We start from the raw sequence: 5,973 nt of genomic DNA on the forward strand, positions 1-5,973 counted from the left end.
AACCTGGGGTTACTGTGATTCTGAGCCTTGTACCACTGGAGTGTCGAATGCCATAATGGTTACTCATGGTGGACAGTGTTTCGTAGAGTTCCCAGTTTAAGACAGGTTTGGAAGCAGGACTGGCATCCACTTCCTAAACAACATACCTCTGGAAACTCTATCAACTTTGATAAATGGCAATAGCAATAGAAAGACTTCAGGTCCTTTGTTCGTAAGGTTGTTATGATTCATTCTCGATTCAATGTCAATCATCATCATCATCAACAACAACAACAACAAGAACAACATCCTTTTCTTTTAATTTGGAGAATTTGACTATGATATGTATTGATATTTTTCTTTTTTGGTATAGTCTATTTAGTCTTCACTGTCCTTTTTTAATGTAAATTTCCCCATTTTTCAAAACACCTGGGAATTTTTCTTCTAATACTTCTACAATTTTTTTCAGTCATTTCCCTGTAACCCCCCTATTCTGGAATTTCAATCATATATATGTTCTTTCTTTGGATATCATCCTACATAATTATAATATTATCTTCATTATCTTTATGTGTCATCTCTGACTTTTCTTCTAGTATGTTTCCAGTGATGCTTTTGTTTTCCAGCTCACTGACTCTCTCTTCCATTTCTTCAGCTCTACTTTTTTGTCCTACCAGTGTGTTGGACACTTCTGCCATTTTAGTCTTAATAGTCTGGGTTGCAATTATATGCTTTTCCATGTGTTGGATCTATCTTTTCTGTCTTGTGATTATTTTTTAAATTCTTTTACCTCTATCTATACTATTAATTCCTTCTGCCATATTTTTCATTTTCTTCCTTAGCTGTTCAAGTTACTCCTCATCAATATAACTCTTCTTGTTTGTTTTCTCTGGGGTATTTACTCTCTTGTTTATTCCATCATTTTCATCTTCTTCTGTAGCTGTTCAAATAACCCCATAACTACATATTTCTTCTGGTTCTCTCTATCTTGAGTATTCATTGGGTCTGCTTTTTTAGGATAAGAGTTATTTTGTTTTTTCATGAAGACTGAGGCAGACTGCTGTTTCCTTCACATTATGTAAGTCCTTTTTAGTAGTTTTTAGGTCATTGTAATTATATAGCAATCATGATTACGACAATGATTTGTGAAGGACTTGTATATTTGTACTCTCTTTTTTGGCCTGAGTCTCACAGGGCCGAGGTCCTGACAGCATTGCTTCCCTGAAAGTATCTGAATGGCAAATCATGAAGCCTGTTGTCCCTTCAAGAAATGACATCTCCTCCTGGTTCCAGCTGTCCAAGTCCCTTCTTCTTGAGCTTAAGTGGACCTGCATGATGTAGCTAGATAACAATATTTTCACCAAAGTACTCTGGGCAACACATGTCTTCTGCCTGTGCTGCATGTCTTCTGCAAGTGCCACCTCTTTCTGTCATTAAATGTCCAGCTACCAAGTGCATAGTAGATGGTTGAGAACATAGCCTGAATCAGTTGCACCTTAATCTTCAAACTTAAATTATTACTCCTCAGCACCTAGGAACGTCCCTGAGAGTTGATTTGCCAATACAATACGTCTCTTCATTTCCTGACTGCTGATACCATGGTGTTCATTGTTGATCCAAACAAGATGAAATAATGGACAGCTTCAATCCTTTCTCCATTTATATTAATGTTGACGTTGGTCATGTAGTGAGGACTTTTGTTTTCTTGATATTAAAAGGCAATTCATAAAGAAGAATGTAGTCCTTTATCTTCTGCAGCATAAGATTTATATCTTTCTCACTTTGTCAAGTAAAGTTATGCCCTCTGCGTAATGCAGGTTGTTGATGAGTCTTCCTCAAATTCTGGTGCCTTACTTTTCTTCATAGAGTTTGGCTTTATAAAATTATGTTTTTAAGCCTACTGGTTGAATAGGTATGTAGAGATGCTATAACTCTGATACACCCTCATACTGATGTTAAACCATATAATGTTTCCTTGCTCTTTTCAGACAACAGGTTTTTGATCTAGGTATAGGCCATTGAGGAACAGACATTTTGTTAAGTGAATGTTTATAAATATGTTATATAAAAATCACAGGAGAATTGATGCCTTTCAGCTGTGGTGCTGGAGAAGAATATTGAGGGTACTATGGACTGCTAGGAAAACAAACAGATTCATCCTGGAAAGGGTCAAACCGGGCTGCTCCTTGGAGGCAAGGATTCTAAGGCTCCATCTAACATACTTTGGACATGTTGCAAGGAGGGACAGGTCCTTGGAGAGGGACATCATGCTTGGTAGCATGGAGGGACAGCGGAGAAGGGGAAGGCCCCCATGAGGTGTATTGATTTAGTGACTGAGGTAATTGGGATGGGTGTATTGGAGGCAGTGCGATTGGCACAGGACAGAACATAACAACAACAGTTGACTCTACCATTTTGCAATTGATCAAGTCCAGCTTTTTATTTTTTTTCTTCCTCCTTTTCTTGTTGTGTTGAGTTGGACTTGATTGTCATAGGAGGAGACTGTCTTCCTTCTCCAGCAGAGCATCTGGTGGATTTGAATCACACACTTTTGGGATTGCAATGCAGCTTCTTTCCACTAGGCAACAAGAGCTCTCCAATCAGGTATAATTTGTGAAGAAATAAGTAGTTGTTAACGTCTGGTTTTCATTTTCCACTGCTTTATTCAATTTTTCATGAATCAATTATTTAAAGATCTTGCAGTTCAGGGAAAACTGTTGGAAAACTCTCTTCCATTCTCCCCTCCCCCCAAGCTGGGGAAAATGTGCATATACATTAAATTTTCAAATTTTGAGAAGTAAAAATAATAAGCATATTTAATGATTCCATTTAACAGGCCATAAAAATGAGAAAACTTAAAACCACTAAGGGAGGTGTGAAAATATATTTTTCTAAAGATAATATTTCACAATATCTTGACTAAAAATTTATATAAGAACAATTTTAGATAAATGAAATTTTATATAGGTATCATGCTAGAGATAATTTAAAGTAATGAATTTAGCACAGACTGCCAAAAGAACAAGTAAATCATTCTTGAGAGACATGCAACCTAGGTCTTCTTGGGAAGTATGGATGGTGAGACTTGGACTCACACTTTTGAAGCATTTCATTTGGAAGATCCAGTCTTGGGGAAAAAACCCCACACTACCATGTTTGGAAAAGTACAATGTCAGTGAAGGAGAAGAAGAAATTCGCTGGGTTGGATTTACGTAGTAACTGTAAAAATGAGGGGATTTAAGCACACCGAGGATGTGCTAACGATGGTACAGGATCTGCTAAAGTTTTGATTTGTTGTACATCAGACTGTTATAAGTTGGGGTCAACTCTAAAAACAACAATAACAAAGAGAAATAATACGCAATTATTCTGAATTTGAAAATATCTTTTTCAAATTATATGTAATTACCATCAGTTGTTTTGTGGGTGAAATGTAGACAATCTTCTTCGGTGCAATTACAGTCTCTAAAAGCCTACTGGAGGGTCAGCTATGAGTTGGTTCCAGATCAACAGCAATGAGTTTTTAGATAATATCTCATCTTAGAAAAACTTTACTATTCTTAATTTATTGTTCTCAGAAATAAAATATAGAATTTAAATAAGTTTTAAGACTACAATGTCAAATAAGTAGTTATACACTATTGTTGTTCTTAGGGGATGTGGAGTTGAATATGACTCTTAGAAATTCTATGAATAACAGGTCCTGTCCTATTCTGTGCCATTCTCACAATCTCGGACACACTAGATTCCATTGCTGTGGTTACTGCTTTAAATTTATTTGGTTGAAGATCTTCCTCCATCCCTCCATTTTTCCAAGCGTGATGTCCCTTACCAACAAAACTTCTCTGAACAGTATGCCCAAAGTATGTGAGATGAAGATTTATCATCATTGCTTCCAAGAAACACTCTGGATGTACCTTCCTCAAGTCATATCTGTGCGTTCTTTTGACAATCCATGTGATAATCCATACCCTTCTCTAATACCACAGATCAAAGCCGTCAGTTCTTCTTCTGTCATCCTTATTAATTGTATACCTCTCAGATGCATAACAATTGTTAAAAATAAAAATGATTGTCTGGATTAAATACATCTTAATTCCCAAACTAACATCAATGTCACTCAACAGTTCAGAGAGGTCATTGACTGCAGTTTCCCAGTGCAATATGTCTGGATGATCTCTCATCTGCTGGTAATAAAGGTTGATTTTGGATTCAAATAAAATAACGTCATTGACAGTTCTGATTTTTTTTTCTCTCCATCTATTATGCTGTTGCTTTTAGGTCCAGTGGTGAGAGTTGTTTTGTTGACACTGAGATGCAATCTATATTGAAGGCTGCAGTCTTTGATATTTTGCAGTAAACTTTTCAAGTCCTTTTTATTTTTAGCAAGGATTTTTTCATCTGTATACCAAAGGTTATTGATGAGTCTTTCTACAATTCTGATGCTACATTCTTCTTCATATAGTCCAGCTTCAGGAATAATTCACTTTGCATACATACTGAAGAAGTATCAAGAGAGGCTACAATCCTGATCCCCTCCATTTTAAACTTTAAACCATGCAATGTCCTCTTGTTCTGACTGCATAACAGTCTCTTGGTCTAGGTATAGGTTTTGCATGAGCACAGTTAGGTGCTTTAGGATTCCCGTTCTTCTCAATGTGATCATAATTTGTTATGATCCACATAGTCAAATGTCAATGCATAGCTAATAAAGCACAAATAAACATTCTTCTGGTATTCTTTGCTTTCAACCAGTATCCATCCATCTGACATCAACAGATATTCCTGGTGTGATGGCTTCTTCTAAATCCAACTTGAAATTCTTGCAATTCTCTGTCTGTGTACTGTTCTAGGTGTTGTCTTTTTTAAAATAACTAGCTGTGCATGAACATATTAATTATTTTAAAATGTCAAAATTCATTCATGTGTTCAAACTTATAATCTCAGTAATCTTTGACTGCATTGATTACATCTGCTGCACTAACAATAAGACTTCAGTATTCCTCTTTCTTTCTCAAAGCACAACAAAGTAAAGTATTATCAGTATTATTAACCACCAAATTTAGGAATAAATTGACATATGATTAAATCCACAAATTACGTAATTTTTTTCACAATTGTCCTGCTTTTCAAAATTTGTCCAAAGGATAAAAGCTGAAGAAATATAAAGAGCTAGATACCAGTTTCTAGTGATTCATTAAAAATGAGACTTAATAAATAAAGTTATTAACCTTTACTAATTAGAGCAAGGAATCTATGAAGTATGAATGTAAGAAAATTGGAAGTTGTAAAAAAATGGAATAGAGTACATAAAGATTCTAGATGCCAGTGAATTGAGATGGGTTGGCATGGGTCTTCTGAATCAGATAATCATATGACCTACTATGCTGGCAATGAAAAACTTAAGAATAGTGTTGAATTTATAGTGCACAAGACAATTTCAAGATTTATACTAAAGGACAGTGTTATAAGTGATATATTATTGTATATACACACACACATACAAGTAAAATCAAAGAGGATTTCTAGCAACTTTTGCAGTCTGAAATTGGTCAAATATGCAATCAGGATGCATTGATAAAGGATGGAAAGCCAATTGATATGTTCCAAATAACAGATACTGCTCTGGATATGTACACCAATATATGCCAGGATATTTGGAGGACAACTGCTTGGCTGACTGAATGGAAGAGATACATATTTCTTCCCATTCCCAGGAAAAATGATCCAACAGAGTATAAAAATTATAAAATAATATCATTAATACCATGTGAAAGCAAAATATTGAAGAAAATTATTTAAAAAATGACTAGAACAGTTCACTGACAGAGAACTGCCAGATATATAAGCTGGGCCTGGAAGAGGCCATGCCACCAAGGGTATTATTGTTGATATTAAATAGACAGTGACTGAAAGGAGAGAATGCCAGAAGAATATCTATTTGTGTTTTATTCACTGTAACAAAGAATTTGACTGTGTGCATCATAGAAAACT

The sequence above is a fragment of the Elephantulus edwardii genome, unplaced genomic scaffold (genome assembly GCF_000299155.1).
Source record: "Elephantulus edwardii isolate Elephantulus edwardi_28Jun2011 unplaced genomic scaffold, EleEdw1.0 scaffold00133, whole genome shotgun sequence".
NCBI lineage: Eukaryota > Metazoa > Chordata > Mammalia > Macroscelidea > Macroscelididae > Elephantulus > Elephantulus edwardii.